Here is an 18,384-nt window from a genome sequence, read left to right as displayed (position 1 = left end):
CTGAGGGTTTTTTCAACCTGCAATTTGTTCTTGTTAGCTGCTAACATTAGTCAGCAAGTTTTTAGCTGGGATTAGCTAGTCACTAGCTAATGTTACTGTGATCTCACAAGGCCAGTAAGGCTGTCCCCGAACCCTGTTTTTGGGATTCGAACTTCGTCAGGGTTTTTCAAACAAATGTTTGAACCTTCGTTTTTAATAATAATAAAAAAAAAATAAAGGAAAAAAACATTTTATTTTTTTTTGTTTTTTTTAATATGTTCGGACGTTCGAACATTCGGGCTCAGCCTTAGAGGCCAGACTACGACAGGCTAACGTTTCTGTCTTAATGAGCAAGCTAAATCAATACATATGTCTTACAGTTTGCATTCTTATCCTAAGATTGTTCAAATCTTCTTATAGGTTTGAATTAGTCAATTGGTGACTGAAACCATGGCTGAAGCGACAGAAAGTGTAGTGTCAATGGAGCTGCAGTTGTGCATCATCTGTCAGAAAGACAAAAAGCAAAAGCTCATGGAAGTTAGTAAGGATGGCCTCCAGTCAGCAAACACTATCAGAGAACTCCGGTCAAAATTACATAATGACAATTTTCGAGATGCAACTAGTCGACTTACAGAGATATTTCAAGGAGACTTGCCTCACCATTTCTTATGGCATAGGGATTGCCGAGCGCCATACATGGATAAAGGTAAAATTGAAAGGTTGAAGGCTGGATCGAAGAAAATTGCCAAAGAAATGCCATGTGCATCCACAGCAACTATGCAAAATGTTAGGCTACGCAGCAAAATCCCTCCAATGGATTGGAAGCAATGTATCTTTTGCCAAGAAGTTCGTAAAGAAGCACTACATGACATACAAGATTTGAGAGTCAGTAGCAGAATACTACAAGCAGCATGTATGACTCATTCTTAATAGTGCGACTAGCTTGTGTAAATGATCTTACTGCTGCAGAAGGGAGCTATCACCAGACTTGCAAGACCAAGTTCGAACGTAGGACCAAACGCCTGGAAGAAATGTCACTAACGAGCACAGACATGCCATTGGAGTGGCTTTGCCAAGAACTTGAACAATCAGCAAAGCAAGAGGATATTCTGGATCTTGTACATGTGTGGGACCGGTACTATACACTCGCTAATGAGGCTCAACTGGATATACCATCTAGATTTCTGAGCAGAAGGAACACATTCAAGGAACAAATAGCTGATCGTCTTGAGGGCATATACGACTTTGTTGTACTGCATGATCAGCCCCGAAATGAACCTCGTACTGTCTTGGTTCCATCCAAATACCGGTATATTCCAGTATCAGCAATGGTGAAAAACGACTCTGCAGACATTGAGAGAGTCATTCCTACATTCCAACATGAGGATCAAGATATGTTCCTAAACATGGTGCATGTAGCATTGCCGATCCGAAGGGACAGACATCAGTGAAAACAGAGCAATAGACAGCATACCCAACAGCCTTTACATGTTCCTCAACTTGTTACTAGGTGGTCAGCACCTTCTAGAGCAGGGGTGCCCAACCTTTTTTGAACCAAGATCTACTTTTTAATTTGCCACCTAGCCGAGAGCTACCAGCCCAAATTTGTCCTACTCTCGGCTAAGATAAGATAAGATATTCCTTTATTGATCCCCTTGGGGAAATTCAGGCATAATAGCAGCATGGGGGAAGGGGGGGGGGGGGGTACAGGTAGTAAAAACAACACAAATGTCAATATAATTTACTATCTAACTAACTGAAAAATATATTCAGTGTCATAAGGTGCATAAGGCTAGTATTAGTAGTAATAGTATTACCCATTCAATATGCACATGACAGAAAATATTATATGCCATATAATATTTTCGGTCATGTGCATATTGAATGGGTAATACTATTACTACTAATACTAGCCTTATGCACCTTATGACACTGTGAATATATTTTTCAGTTAGTTAGATTCTAACTAACTGAAAAATATATTCACAGTATTCAGTGTCATAAGGTGCATAAGGCTAGTATTAGTAGTAATAGTATTACCCATTCAATATGCACATGACAGAAATATTATATGCCATATAATATTTTCTGTCATGTGCATATTGAATGGGTAATACTATTACTACTAATACTAGCCTTATGCACCTTATGACACTGTGAATATATTTTTCAGTTAGTTAGATTCTAACTAACTGAAAAATATATTCACAGTATTCAGTGTCATAAGGTGCATAAGGCTAGTATTAGTAGTAATAGTATTACCCATTCAATATGCACATGACAGAAAATATTATATGCCATATAATATTTTCTGTCATGTGCATATTGAATGGGTAATACTATTACTACTAATACTAGCCTTATGCACCTTATGACACTGTGAATATATTTTTCAGTTAGTTAGATTCTAACTAACTGAAAAATATATTCACAGTATTCAGTGTCATAAGGTGCATAAGGCTAGTATTAGTAGTAATAGTATTACCCATTCAATATGCACATGACAGAAAATATTATATGGCATATAATATTTTCTGTCATGTGCATATTGAATGGGTATATAATATAATATGCTATTTTATATATCATTGTAACAGTGTAGTGTAGGACTTACAAGAATGACAAGACTGTAACTGTAACTTCTCAAGTTTATTTCACACTCTGCATACACACTGACAACACACACACTCAGTTCAATGGGCATGAGAAAACATGTGTTTACATTGCCAAAGCAAAAGTGGAACAATACAATAAAAATATATGTACAATAAAAAAAGGAATAGGAATGATGTGTAAACAGAGCTGTCACATTGCAAAATGGAATACAATCAAAAAACAATTCCACAAAAAGGTCTGTCAACAGTCACTGATAGTTCTCCTTTATCTGTTTTTTTTTTTTATTAATGTCTCTACCTTAGTGAGAACGCTGGCACTGGGAAGAGGTAGCTAGTTTTTCAATGTCTGGGTTGTAGGAGCTGGTTGCAAGCCTCAGGCAGTCCACAAGATGGTCATCTGTTAATGTGGTTCTGTACTTGGACTTGATGATCTTCATGTGAGAGAAAGCAGACTCACACAGGTAGGTTGATCCAAAACATGCTGTTAAGTTCATGGCACATCTCCTGAGATTGGGGTACTTCTCAGGCAGCAGTAGCTCCCAGAACTCTGCCTTCATCCCTTGTGTTGCCCTGGCTTTAATCTCAATGTCAGTTTGAAGTGTGAGGATCTCGTTCTCCACAGCATGGCTGTCCAGATTAAACAGTGTGGCCACTTTGGATGTGATGTCATCCACATCTACAGTTCCAAATGGAAAACACATGTAGCTTGCAACAGGTTCAAGTATTGAAAAGTCTGTGAAGCGCTTATCAAACTCTGACAAGATGCTTTGAACTTGCTCCTCATAATGTGTGCAATCAAACTGTGCGGTGTCCTCACCCTGACGTTGAAGTTCTGCTTGCATGTGAGGAAAGTCGCGTAGGTCACTGCGTTGCAGCCTTCTCGGTTCTCGCCCACATGGTGAGCTTGCTTTAAAAGCATTCACTGAGCTGATCATGTTTATTACACATTTATCCTTTCCCTGCAGCTCTAAATTCAGGTTATTCAGCATGCCAGTGATATCGGTTATGAATGCCAAATTCAAAAGCCAGTTGTTGTCCTCTAGATGTGTATATTCGGCATGTTTAGCAAGCTTGAGAAACTCTTTAATTTCAGGCAGCAACTCGCTGAATCTCTCCAGAAATGTACCTCTGCTCAGCCACCTTACATCTGTGTGCAGCAGCAGGTCTGTGTGCTCCGCCCCCGTCTCCTCCATATGTGCACGAAATAGCCTCCTCTGTAGGCTCCTTGCCCTGACAGAGCACACAATCTTCATAGCGATATCCATAACGTCCTTCATATTTAAAATCTTTGCACACAGCACTTGTTGGTGAATTATGCAGTGGTAATTAAGGAAGTCCGGGAAAGCGTCGCTTTTTTTGCACAGTCCGATGAACCCATTATTACAGCCAACCATGGCTGGTGCCCCATCGGTTGTAATAGAGATGAGTTTATGGAGGGGCAGTTTGCTCTGCTTAGCGAACTCCATGAAGGCTTGAAAGATGTCTTCACCTTTAGTGTATCCTTTAAGAGGCAATATGGTGAGCAGCTCTTCTTTTGCGCTCATGTCGTCAAAGGCCATTCTAATGTAAATACATAGCTGTGCCACATCTACCATATCAGTCGATTCATCGAACTGCAGGGAATAACACTCGCATGTATTAATGTCCCTCATGAGTTGCTGGTGGACATCTTCGGACATTTCCTCACAGCGCCGGGTCACAGTATTACGTGACAGCTGAAGGTCTTTAACAGCTGTAGTAGAATTCCAGCCAAACTGTGTTTATTATACTGTACACCATGAAGCTCAGAATGGCACAACACCGACAGGTAATATGCATTCACAAATTCTCCTGGCTTCTCTGCCGCTATCCATTTCTATTCAACAAAACCAACAAGACTATCTTTGGTTTGAAACAGCTGCGTGGACTCAAGGCTCTGAACCAGAGTGATTGAGACAGGCAACTGTTGATCAAACGAAGAGATAGTCTCGTTGGGACTTCCTGGGAGTAATAAACTGAGTGATTTTTCACCCTAAGTGTTCGAGGCAAATGGTCCAATACAAAGGGACTGCTTTGAGAGACGCCAGACAGTCTCTTCTATACAAAGGGGCAGTTGATCAAAGGGTTTGGACCTAGAATCCACATTGTGACGCAATTCGATGTAAAACGTCACGATAAGGAGTTAGCCAATGAGAGTTGAGAGTAAGTGTCCTCCAATAGGAACACTCGAGGAGAGGTTGGAAAACGCCCGCTTGCCGTAACATTAGAGGCGGAGCCTAAATTTGATATTAGCAAAAACTCCGTACCAGGAGGATCACAACAAGAGACCCGAACAGAGACCCAGGAAGCGACAAAGAACACACACCCTTTTTCTCCACAACAGACTCAGCAGCAGAGAGACGGCCGCGAAAACCTACGATCTGAAGAAGCCGAGACGAGACAAGCCCATAGATATTGAATATTTAGCCTAAAGTCTGGTGAACCTCGGCATAGTGAGGTCTTCCATCAGGTTTTATTGCAATTGTTCTTTCAAATCTTTGATTTGTATTGATTGAAATCCTTCTTATTAAACACGGATTCCTTTTCAAACTGCTCAGAACTCGATTTCTTCAACCGCCGCGCCGTGTTCTCTGAAGGTGTACGAGCAGAAAACCATCACATACATGGTTATCTGCATTTGTAGCTAAGTAGTACTTCAAAGAGCTTTATAAGGTTAAAACACAGCGCAGAGTACGAAGATTAGGCTAGGAAGTTACTACAATTTTGGTGCTGTGACCCTTGAATAGAAACGTCCGTTTTGAACGAGAACAAAGGAGAATTTTTTTCTCCTCTTTCTTCACCTCGAACGACAACAACAACTGATCAATCGATCCGTCTTCAAGTGACTGGAAGTCGCTAAAGGTGAGTGTTATGGAGTGTACGGGTGTTCAATTCGAACCAACGGAGGGGGTTGCTAAAAGTATGACTGTAATTAAGTATTAAATGAAATGTTCTGACCAAGGGGTAGCGGCTCAAGGCTGTGTGATTAGGGGTCCTGTGAGCAGGATTTTTAACCACACTAGTGCTGTAGTATTCCTTACAGTAAGAGAGTTAAGCACGGATATGCGTAGTATTTTCTATAGTAGAAATTTTAGCATAAGTGAATGAGACGCTGCCCGTGGTCGGAACATTAAGAATAGGTATGGAAGTATTTAGGAACAATGTCTAGGTTTGTGCTCAGGGTTGAGCAAGGGGAACGTGTGCATAGTACGCCTTATAGTATTGGCTTAAGCACATAATGCGTAGTATTTTCTAAAGTAGAAATGAAGCATGAATAGGGTCTAGTTTCACCCTGGGCACAGCCGGACATGTTAAATTTAAACAACGATAGGCTGTAACATTGGAATGGTACGTGAGGTAGGCTCGTATGTTGCAGGCTATGCTGTAACATGGGACTCGTATATACGAGTCCCGTGTTACAACAATAGGCTGTAGCATTGGAATGGTACTTAAAGTAGGCTCGTATGTTGCAAGCTATGGTTAAACAATTGTGTATGATGTTTGTGTATGAGTGAAAGCGTTATGGTTAGGTTTAACATGTGTGAAGTGTATAGATTAAATCTGTAAAGTGGCACTTATAATATGACGGAGAACGGTTTTTAGTGTTGAACCTGGTGCACGCAATATCCACTGCGCCACTCAACTATGCGTGGAGGGGAAGCGCGTTCTCGTCAAAGCTCGTACGTATCAAAGTTAGCTGTTGTGTTAGCCTCTGAGGCACCGGAGCAAACGGAGGGAAAAGTAGACGTAATTCAAATGTATAAGGTCGATCGATAGTGTCTTGAGATTACGGCGATGTGTAAGGCACTTAAAATTTTTCATATTCGTGGCGGATAAAATAGTTATGTAATGTTTAAGGTGATCGGGATTATCTAGAACCCGACCCGGAAGTCGTTCTAAGCTCGCCGGAAATGACGACGGAGGGGTCAAACTAGTATTTTACTATTATGTTTTTATATTTCTAATTAGATCACTACACTGGCGTTTTGAGGGAAATAGGATTCTGTTGTGGGGTATGTGGTATTGTATTAACGTTGCGAGGGGACGGCCCGCGCGGCGGAACGGGTCGTTGGGAACGTTTTTATGGGATCGTGGGGGAAGCTAAGCTAATGCTACCTAGCTGCGCTAAACGGCTAAAGCGGTCGCCGGATGTGACGTCGTAAGCGCGCGCTAGGTTGAAGCTAACGAAGCTAATATGCTAAGCTAACGAAGCTAATATGCTAAGCTAACATGCTAAGCTAACTGTGCTGACGTCATGGCATGACGGGACTCTCGGTATGTCTCGCGAGGGGGCGTCCATCTTAGAAGGGGCGCCGAGCGTCCATCTTAGAAGGGGCGCCGAGCGTCCATTTTGGGAGGGTACCGAGCGTCCATCTTGGTAGGGGTGGCGAGCGTCCATTGTTAAGGGGAAGGTGGAGTTTATTGGGGATACGGTAGGGGGCAGAGGTGTACAGGATGGATGTGTTTGGATTCTGCTCACAGAACGTTTTCATTGTACACTCTCTCTCCCCCTCTTCTTCCCTCTCACCTCCCTCTCTCTCTCTCTCTCCCCCTCTTCTTCCCTCTCACCTCACTCTCTCTCTCTCTCTCTCTCTCTCTCTCTCTCTCTCTCTCTCCCCCTCTCTCCCCCTCTCTCCCCCTCTCTCTCTCTCTCTCTCTCTTTCTCTCTCTCTCTTATTCTCTCTCTCTCTTTCTCTCTCTCCCTTTCTCTTTCTCTCTCTCTCTCTCTCTCTTTCTCTTTCTCTCTCTCTCTCTCTCTCTCTCTCCTTTCCTTCTCTCACCCTCCCTCTCCCTTTTCGCCTCCCCCCCTCTTTCTCTCTCTCTCTCTCTCTCTCTCTCTTCCTCTTTCTCTCTCTCTCTCCCTCTCCCTCTCACCTTCCTCTTTCTTTCTCTTTCTCTTTCTCTCTCTCTCTCTCTCTCTCTCTTCCCCTCTCTCTCCCCCTCTCTCTCTCTCTCTCTCTTCCTCTCTCTCTCTCCCTTTCTCTTTCTCTCTCTCTCTCTCTCTCTCTTTCTCTTTCTCTCTCTCTTTCTCTCTCTCTCGCCTCCTCTCCCTCTCTCTCTCTTCCTCTTTCACCCCCCCCTCTCTTTCTTTCCTTCTCTCACCCTCCCTCTCCCTTTTCGCCTCCCCCCTCTCTCCCTCTCTCTCTTTCTTACCCCCCCCCTCTCGCTCGCTCCCCTCATTTCAACACCGCCTCTCTTCCATGTACGGCCCCCCCCCGAAACGCTTCTCTTTCTTTCCTAGGTTAGGGCCTGCATATAGAGTTTTTTATGGGTTTCAAACGCGGTGTAGTGCTAGGTATATTGTTTATTGAAGTTGGTTAGGTTACATAGGATGGACAATTGCTAAGTATTTGCTGTGTGCTGTGGTGATGTTTGCGGTTATAGTAGTTTGTGTGAATGTTATCAGGGTGTGTGTGACGTACGTGTTCAAGACTCTCGGCGCGGCTGGTTCTGCGTCGGGGGACCCACACCGCTCGGTTGCGCCTGCGTATGCAATGATGGTGATGAAGGTTGGCGCGGAGGGTGGCAGGGTGGGTGTGGGCGTTCCGATAGAGCCGTGGTGCCCGGCGTCCGCGCTGGCGACTATTCTCTGATCTGGGTGGTGGACATTCAGGGTTGGGGAGTGGGAGGGCCGGGGCGTGCGTGTGGGTGCGAGGCGGGGGACGTTCCTGGACGACCGTGCGTTGCGATTGACGGGATAGGATTGTGTGTACAATTGTGTTTTTTTTCCCCATAGTAGGTACGTTTGGAGGGCTGTGTGATATGGGGCGGTGTGCCCGGGGTTCGGTGTTGGGTCTGGTCGGCTATGCATGGCCGTCCGGCAGGGCACTGGACTCTGGGGATACTGGCCTGAAGCACGGGAGAGGTTGCCGGGATGCTGTCTGCTGTGTACCTGTGGTGAGGTGGGTTTAGGCCACTGTGGAGGGGCTGTTAGGGTCTCTTCAGTAAACAGGGTCGGCACCTCACGGCGTGCGTGGCGCGGCGTCTGTGGCATTCTTTAGATTACCTCTGGGGGACACGTGTCTGGGTGACAGGTGTCCCCTGGGGGGTGTGGTACTAAATAATGGAAAAGAATGTAAAAAATGAATGTAACTATATTAATCAAGATGTTTTGGTTTTCCGAGGAGAATCAGAATTGGAGCAGGATCAAGCGGAAGTAAAGGAGAGCGGAGATTCAACAAAAAATAGGAACCCAGTGTGTTGACAGAGATCGAACGAGATAAGCTGTATCGTTATATCGTTATTTTCAAACAGATCACACTGTGTCTTGTTAAATATATTAGTATAGTGTTGCCCGACATTTCCAATGCATAACGAATAGTGGAGATAACAGGGAAATGCCACTGTATTAAGTCTGGATGTTTTTTGGCTTTCTTTCCATACAGGTGCTCGACCGGACGGTAGCTCTGAACGATTTCCATAACCATCTGGGGAAACGGGCCGGCTGTAATGAGCCTTGGTATAAGTATGAATGATAAGCCAGTTATCAATCCTTGTCTGCACAGTAAAAAGTTGACAGTGTGAGTGTTTTAACTCAAGTAAGTAGAAATAGGAAAGACAGAGAAACTTGTTTTTTCAAACGGTATTACAGGAGCGTTTAAAGTGGAATGAATGACAGGAACATAGGAAGTTCACCTTAGTGGAACATTGATAGGAACAACTGGAGCGGTAAATGCAATATTATTGACAATAGAATATCAACAACAACAATATGGAAAAGGGGCTTAGTGATCGGGCCATTGGGGGGAGTAGGCCGAGAGCCTCTGCAGACATTTCCCAGATAGACTTTACCAGTGATAATGACCTGATCAATATGGACTTCTCTCATGTGACCAGTACGACAAAAGGACTGGCAATGTTGACTTTGGTTCCAATACAGGGGAGTGAACCAGTGACGACGGTGTTACTCCAACCAGAACCGATTCAAGCTGGAGTGTCCATTGCAGGCGACTGCAGTTTAACCAAGGTACAGAAAAAGAGACTGAGGAGGGCAGCGTTGTTACAGCGGTCCCGTGAAATCCACTCTGGCCGGATGGCTGGAACTGAGACCGACAGCAGGTATGGAATACACGACCCATGTCCAACCTGCCCTCAGCACCGAAGCCAAGATGAGAGGCGGGAAGAAACACATTCCATTCGGAGGACACAACGACTTTGTGGTCAAACCCAAACACATGGTGATGGAGAACCCCTCCCCCATCAGGCCGTTCCAGTACGTGTGTGCTCCAGACAGCGAGCAGACCCTCCTCGCCGCCCCGGCCCAGTTCCTGCTGGAGACCTTTCTGCAGAGCTGCTGCCACAGGCTGTTCCCCAAAGCCGTCCGGAACAGAACCAACCCTGTGCTGTCCATCGACAGCTACCTCAACATCGGCCCAGCCCTGTGATGGGAAGTCAAACCGCCGGTGCTGAGATGGGGGAAGAGGCAGCATCCTATAGACAACAGAGAGCGTTTGTGACAGCGTTCGAACAACACGAGGCAGTCCATCGAGATCTGATGAAGATACAGCTGGAGATTGGTCAAGCCGCACACGAGATTCAGAGATTGGGACGAGAACTGGCAAGAAAGGCTGCGCTACTAGAAGCGACAGCTGTTGAGATCATGCTTCAGGCGTCTGACCTAGGCCGCCGTGATCAAAGAGTGCCCTGTGCTCCGTTGCCCGGACAGGGAACTGGGCCGCGATACAAAGAGTGGCAACCACGGCCGAAAGGAGGAGGCAGACCCCGGAATCCGGGAGGATTCCGGCCACGGGTGGTGGTGTGTTGGACATGTGGCGTGACTGGTCATATCTCACGGGAGTGTACGAACAATGGCCCGGCTAGCTCAGACTGATTAGAATAAGGGTAGAGATGATGATACATAGATAAGGTTTGATTAGGTGTGCGAGTTACTAAAATGGTTTGGAAGACTAACCAGGGTAAGTTGGGGCTATAGAGGGATGACGTAACTGAATATTGCATGAGCTAATCAAACTAACAAAATTAATGGTTTTAGACAGGAACAATGGAACATTTAATGTTAGACAGAGTTGGAAACAAAGGACTATTTAATTTTGTTGCAGGGGTATTTATGCCTCTAGATGATAGTTAATTCTGTTGGATGAGTGTGTAGCATTTAAGCACTCACAATTTTTTTGTTTATTTACAATTTTCTTTGTTTTTGTTTGACTATATTTTTTAGGAACTGGCTGGCTGGGAGGGATCTCTCGCTGGTCAGGGATAGCAGGTGGTGGTGACACAGCGAGACTGGTAGGAAGTCTGATATAATGAGCTGGAAACTGAGAAATGGACGGGAGCTGGTTCATGGTTTGTTTTCCGCTCATTAAGAGTCCAGATGTAGAATCTGGGGAGTTGTGTCACATGTTGGGTTATGTTAAGTGTTGAGGAAACATATTTCTCTGTCTATAGAAAGCTCTGTAGATTTCTGGTCGCAAATTGGCCAGATAGTGTTCATGTAGGGTGCAGACATGTGAATTTGATGATTGACTTATGGGAGGCTCTGCACCGGCTTGTTGAAAGCTGGCGGAGTGTGTGTGATGAGTGTTTAAAGAGACTGTGGTTTGTTGACCATGCACATAGGGGCTGTTGGTGATTGGCCTCGTCTAGAGCTGGCTGTCCGGACCGAGGAGCTGTCGGGAAACAAGGTATTGATAGTGAAATAATGAATATTCCACTTTTAAGGGTGTGGATAGTTGTGTTGAGCTTGAGATATTTGATCTAGTAAAACAGTACAGCACAAATAAGAAATGAGACAAAGGTGATTTGATTGGATGCTAACGTAAGAAGCTGTAAAATGCATAGATAAATGATTTGGAGAATTATGTATTGCCAAAATGCGGAACAGTAGAGAATGTATCTGCGAAAATAAATGTTTCCAATCTATTATGTGTTTTGTAAATAATAATCCAAAATGCAAAAAAGGACAGAGGGAAAATCGTTTCCCTCTGTGGAAAATTGGAGCAGTACCGAGACCTGCACACAACAAAGAGGAGGCTGTGGTTAGCACAAGGTACAACAAGAAGAAAACGGTTAAAAACGAATTAAAAATAAGCTGGTAATGATCTGTCAACACACAGGACTGATTTGGTTGAACGCTCTCCCTCTAGTACGGTTTGCTTGTCGTTCGTGCGAACTTCGCGGTCTGCGTTTGACACCGCACGAAATGATGCTAGGTCGCTGCATGGTAGTACCAGGTTTGCGCGCGACAGGCAAAGGTCCGAGTTTGGACATCCTGGACAACGACATACGTGAGTACGTAAAATACATGTCGAAGATACACAAAAGTATTCTGGTTCATGTCTCCAGTAGACAGGAGCATGAAACCGGGGATGAGGTGAATAGGCAGACTACACCTCAAATCATACCAGGCGACTACGTTTATGTCAAAGTATTTAGACGCAAGTGGTTTGGCGCGAGACGGGAAGGGCCATACAAAGTCGTTCGAGCCACCGAGAGGGCTTTACAAGTTGAAGGATCGCCTATGTGGTTTCACGTTACTCATTGTGTAAAAGCAACCAATACGGACCAAGAATGGGAACCTGAACCACAAGACCTTGACGGTAAAACCGGGGCGTCGCAACCATTACACGAAGGCGAAGTGAAGGCGGCGCTAACCCCAAACGATGGGGAAGACCCGGATGATTATGGCGAGCCAGACCGAGGGGGCCACGATTGGCCACCAGTAGAAGATGAAGGTTCTTTACAGGAACCAGACAGAGGAGAGGATTATGAATTGGAACATAATAACTTCTCCTCTGTGGACATGGAGAAGGTACCAGAAGAGCCAGAGGAACCAGTGCTTAGCACAAGCCCGGAACAAGATGCTCGACCACAACGAGTCATCAAGAAGCCTAAACGATATACATAGGCAAAGGAAGGGATAGTGTAACTGATAGGCCTTGGAGAGGGCGTGTACATATTAATTTTTGATTTTTGGTTTTTCATTAGCTAAGCTCTCTCCTTTTTTAGAAATGTTTAGATAGTAAATGCAATGTAAGGTCTTTTCTTTCAGAGTGAATTGCACAAAACAGACACATTTGGATAAAAAACACATAAAGTATAGTCTAAAACCTGGTAATTGGTATGATCATCTTTTTGTATAAAGGGACGTACCTAGACGGAAGTGGAATTGATATAACTGATAACATTGTATATAACCTGCAAAATGAGTGGAAATTGTTAAACGGTGTGCGTGAATAGAGAACTGTGTAAATAAAAGATGGGTCCATAGTCGGTCAGTGGGGGAGGAGTAATGTGGGTGTTGAAAGCAAATGATACTAACAGATATGAAAAATGAGTCAGAAGGATTCTGGAAAGGTTTGGCTCTGAGGTAATTAGGTTAAACAGTAAGGTTAAGGTAATTGTAAACAGTTTGTTTGAGGAATTACTAACATGTATCTTGGGGATTATCAATCCCCAAACCGGGGAAACTGTAGTAGAATTCCAGCCAAACTGTGTTTATTATACTGTACACCATGAAGCTCAGAATGGCACAACACCGACAGGTAATATGCATTCACAAATTCTCCTGGCTTCTCTGCCGCTATCCATTTCTATTCAACAAAACCAACAAGACTATCTTTGGTTTGAAACAGCTGCGTGGACTCAAGGCTCTGAACCAGAGTGATTGAGACAGGCAACTGTTGATCAAACGAAGAGATAGTCTCGTTGGGACTTCCTGGGAGTAATAAACTGAGTGATTTTTCACCCTAAGTGTTCGAGGCAAATGGTCCAATACAAAGGGACTGCTTTGAGAGACGCCAGACAGTCTCTTCTATACAAAGGGGCAGTTGATCAAAGGGTTTGGACCTAGAATCCACATTGTGACGCAATTCGATGTAAAACGTCACGATAAGGAGTTAGCCAATGAGAGTTGAGAGTAAGTGTCCTCCAATAGGAACACTCGAGGAGAGGTTGGAAAACGCCCGCTTGCCGTAACATTAGAGGCGGAGCCTAAATTTGATATTAGCAAAAACTCCGTACCAGGAGGATCACAACAAGAAACCCGAACAGAGACCCAGGAAGCGACAAAGAACACACACCCTTTTTCTCCACAACAGACTCAGCAGCAGAGAGACGGCCGCGAAAACCTACGATCTGAAGAAGCCGAGACGAGACAAGCCCATAGATATTGAATATTTAGCCTAAAGTCTGGTGAACCTCGGCATAGTGAGGTCTTCCATCAGGTTTTATTGCAATTGTTCTTTCAAATCTTTGATTTGTATTGATTGAAATCCTTCTTATTAAACACGGATTCCTTTTCAAACTGCTCAGAACTCGATTTCTTCAACCGCCGCGCCGTGTTCTCTGAAGGTGTACGAGCAGAAAACCATCACATACATGGTTATCTGCATTTGTAGCTAAGTAGTACTTCAAATAGCTTTTTAAGGTTTAAACACAGCGCAGAGTACGAAGGTTAAGCTAGGAAGTTACTACACAGCATCCATAATCTCTGTGTGATACTTGGAATTACCGAAGAGTGAATCGGCAGCGGCAGTCAATGCCTCTTTTACACATTCGCCGTCTTTAAAGGATTTTTTCTTTTTAGCAAGAATGTGACTGACACGATAAGAAGCAATTGTTGCAGCTTTTGCCTTGGTGCTGGGCTTCGTAAAAGTAGACTGTTGTCCCACTAGTGAAGACTTCAGCTGCTGGAGTGCTGTTCTTCGTAGTACTGTTTTTGGAGGAAAATCCGCGCGGTGTTTCTTGTGCATCGTTGTATAATGCCGCTCCAAATTACCCTTTTTCGGCACAGCCACAGTTTGTTTGCAAATCAGACATACTGACTTTCCGTTGAAATAAACAAAAAAGTAAGCCTCCTCCCACTCTTCATGGAAATGATATGTTTTTGGTCTTTTGGCTGCTCCGGTTCTGCTTGCGGCGCTGACGCTGGTGCTATCCGGCAGCTCGTCGGAGGCGGCGTTGGAGCTGCTCCCTGGCGGCGGCGGTGGCAGGCGCAGCTCGTCGGAGGGTCCTGGCGGCGGCGGCAGTGAAGTCTTGCTTGCGTTGTTGAAAACTAGCGTCCTCTGAATGAACCTCTTTTTAGCTGGTGGTGTTCCATTCATCTTGCAGTTTCGAGTGACTGGTCTGAGGTCTCGGAGCCACGTTTATACTGTACCTGCCAGGTGATGGGCCCGACCCCCACTCATGCCACTCCATGAAAACAAAGGCATCAATTTGCATCCCTATGGTGAAGCTCGCTGTCCGGAATGTAGACGGTATCGATTGGCGCAGGCTGCCTTTTATACACAGGACTGCTCGGACGTGTATTGTCCTCCCCTCCAAATCAAATCAAATTAAATGATTTTCCAAAATAATCTCGCGGCCTACTTGAAACCAGCGCGCGACCTACCGGTCGATCGCGATCGACTGGTTGGGCACGACTGTTCTAGAGGATGACAATATTGATGATGATAAGAACACAGCCAAACGACAGCTTAGAGTCCGCAGCATTGCACAGGATCTTATGTACACAGCCAGTGGAGACAAGTTCCTCACTCCGAAGCACATAGGACTGGCCAGTACCCTTCATCAAGCCACACGTTCGAAGGAGTTGGTAAACATGTTTCACCAGGCAGGTTGTGAATGAATGAATGAAAACTTTATTTAACAGATTGCAGAATGGGTACAATACAGTACGGCTCAATACATACAATTGTTAAGGGGATGCAGACCTGAGAAAGACGTTTGTCTTGTTTCCATCAGGGTCCCCCATTTTCAATTCATATAGAACATGTTATGAGTTACCGTGAGGTACTCAAACTTGATACTGCATTGGCTAAGAAGACCTTGGAGACCATGGATGATGACGGTGCTGTTGTTCCACTAAATCTAGTAAGGGGGCGCTTTGTTCATTTCTCAACAGACAATGTCGACATCAACGAGTACACTCTGGATGGAAAAGGGACATTCCATGCCACTCAAGTGGCTGCCTGGCAACGTGGTCCTCCTGTAGGTGATCTCCTGGAAGGGATTTATCTTCATTCCAAGTCAGAAACCCTCAACATCCCCCAGGCAATGACTGATATCATACCTGCACCAAAAAGAGGAATCACAGAGCGCCCATTCAGTGGTGTAATAGCAGCAGACTGTTTCACACAGTCATCTGAGCAATGTCCCGCAGCACAGAAAGCACAAGCTACTGATATGGCTTTCCACATGTCCAGGACATCTCAGAAACCAATGCCTTCCTGGACATTGTTCAATGAAAAGGCAAGCACAGTCAACCCAGAGAAAACTACAGTAGGGTACCTACTAGTGCACTGCAACCTTGCCCAGGCCCGACGGGGCCCGGCCCGGCCCGGGGGTTCGGGCTGGGTAGGGCTTTTTTTTTAATAAATAATTCGGGCTCGGCCGGGCCCGGGCACCGCCGTTTTTTTTATTTTATTTTTATTTTTTTCATATAACTAGGGTTATATGATAACCTTCGTTTTAAGATTCGCTTTCTCTTTTGCGCCAGAGAAACATTTGGATGTAATTACTGCAGCGCGCAGAGAGAACTCAGGGGACAAGTTCAACTCGATTGGTTGTGTTGGAATAATAACCAGTTGGCGAACGTTTTAATTTGTTCTTGGGATGTATGTAGCCGGTTTTGTTAACGGTGTTCAACGCGTTGCTGGCGTCTGGTGAGTGATGTTTACTATTTGCTGGGTCGCGACTGCTACTTGGTTTGTTGTGATTTTCATTACGTTGCTCTGCTCGAAATCTGATTTCTGTTTTCTGTTTGTTTGTTTGACTGTAGTATCAGGGGGGTTTGCTGAAGCGACAACCGTCAAGTCAACAGATCCAGATCTTGAAGTCTCCTCTCTGAGTGCTGACCATGAGGAAGCTGATACACGACTGATTTTACACTGCATCCAGGCTCCAATGGAAACAATCATTGTGTCAGCGCGTGACACAGATGTGCTGCTTCTACTCTTGGCTCACTATGACAGGATCCGATGTACGCATCTCTACATGAAAGCTGGGACATCAAAGGATCCAAAATATTTTCCAGTACATGACATTAGAAAGCTACTATCTGATGATCAACTGGACACAATCCTTGCCTTCCATGCCCTCACCGGATGTGACAGTGTGTCCCAGTTCAGTGGTCATGGAAAGAAAACAGCCTGGCAGGTGTTCGAGCACCATCACACTGATCTTGCTGGCCTTGGGAAGGGCCCTTTCACAGAAGATCTTGTGACATCAACAGGGAGATTCATCTGCAAGATCTATGGTGTGCCTGAGATGGATACGTGCAACAAAGCAAGAGTCAAGTTATTCTGCAAAGGCCGTCCACAAGAGACTCTGCCACCAACCTCGGATGCAGTGAAGTTCCACATCATGCGCTCACACTATTGTTTTGTTTTGTTTGTTTGTTTATTAACACAGTTAAACAGAAGTAAAAACAATACATAATAAGTTATAACGATTGTGAAGGAGAAGTTAGAAGCCTAGAGGCTTATCAAGAACGTCCCCCGTTTTATAAAATCAAACATACAAAAATATGCATATTATAAAATACCAGAATACATTAAAAGATTCGTGTTAATACAAACATACATACATGGATATACTGTGTACATAATAATATATAACAACCCACCCACCTGCCTATAAACCTACCCACCCACATAACCAAATGCATACCTACATGTATGACCTGTTATCTATCTACTACTTTTGGATGAGAGTTTCTTTGTAGTTTGCTTTAAAAATAAGCAGAGATGGAGATTTCCTCAGCGCTCACACTATCAAGCAAGCATCTGGAACCAAGCTCACCTGCCACACCCTGATCTTCCTCCTGTTGATGAAATGGGGTGGATACACAAGGAAGGACAGCTAGTGCCACAGCTACTCTCTCCTCCACCCATGCCTAAAGCCTGCAGGGAGTTCACTTCATGTGGGTGTACCAAGGAGTGCCTCAGCCAACGCTGCAGCTGCAGGTATGTATGAAAGATTAGCTGATAGTGATCAATGTTATTAGATTGTAAAACTATGATGTGGTAGAGCATATCCACCTGCAAGACTGTATACTCTAGACTGTTTGTTGTTAACAGAATTGTGAACATATGCCTATAACAGAGAGAAAAAAAGGAATGAAGGAACAGAATAAATCACTGTAAGGACAATTGTATCATGTGTTCGAATATACTTGTACGAGAGATGGCTATAATCTTTCAATTCTCTTCTACTCTATTCTATTCAGGAAGAGTCACATGGCATGTATCGAAGCATGCAATTGTAAGAAAGTCAACACCTGCCGGAACACTGAGGAAGAGTGTGAATAAGCTGTCACTGTAAGGATTACTGTAACAAGTATTCAAACGTACATTCACTTATATTGATATGGTAAAATAAAATTTATTTTATTCTATTCTATTCAGGAAAAGTGGCATTGGATGAATCATGCAACTGCAAGACACCTGCGACACCTGCCTGAATACGATTGATGACTGACAATAAATTACTGTACATAAGCTACTGTACGAATATTAAGGACTATATAATTTGCATAAATGGCATGTTGATTAAAATAATGCAAGAGAAAAGAGTTTGATGAATAAATCCATGGCCTGGGATCATCCTGCTTTTCCTTCTTATTTGGTTGATGAGTTATGCATCAATAACGACCACCGTTTCTGCTATAAATATGAGTTTCAAGCAACATTTTCACAACTGATCTAAAATCAGGATATGATTTTAAATTCCTCATGTATGCAAACATATAAAAACACATTTCATTCATGTTTCTACCTTGTTTAGTCAAAAAGATATGCACTTAAATAGATTT

At 44.2% G+C, this 18,384-nt stretch overlaps 1 protein-coding gene and 1 long non-coding RNA gene across 2 annotated transcripts in view; both read left to right on the top strand.

Moving 5' to 3' along the window:
- The window catches only part of LOC311226401 (uncharacterized protein), a gene marked incomplete at its 5' end in the record, with an annotated part of 864,333 nt that overhangs the window by 816,834 nt on the left and 29,115 nt on the right, over positions 1-18,384 (top strand). The window lies entirely within an intron of this gene.
- LOC311226329 lies at positions 17,296-18,165 on the top strand. The gene is made up of 3 exons (XR_014619544.1): positions 17,296-17,536; positions 17,800-17,890; positions 17,978-18,165. It is a non-coding gene; the product is annotated as an uncharacterized lncRNA (long non-coding RNA).

The sequence above is a fragment of the Notolepis coatsorum genome (genome assembly GCF_963971535.1).
Source record: "Notolepis coatsorum genome assembly, chromosome: 4".
Taxonomy (NCBI): domain Eukaryota; kingdom Metazoa; phylum Chordata; class Actinopteri; order Aulopiformes; family Paralepididae; genus Notolepis; species Notolepis coatsorum.
Note: the sequence above shows the minus strand (reverse complement) of the source record. Positions and strands in the feature narration are given on the sequence as shown.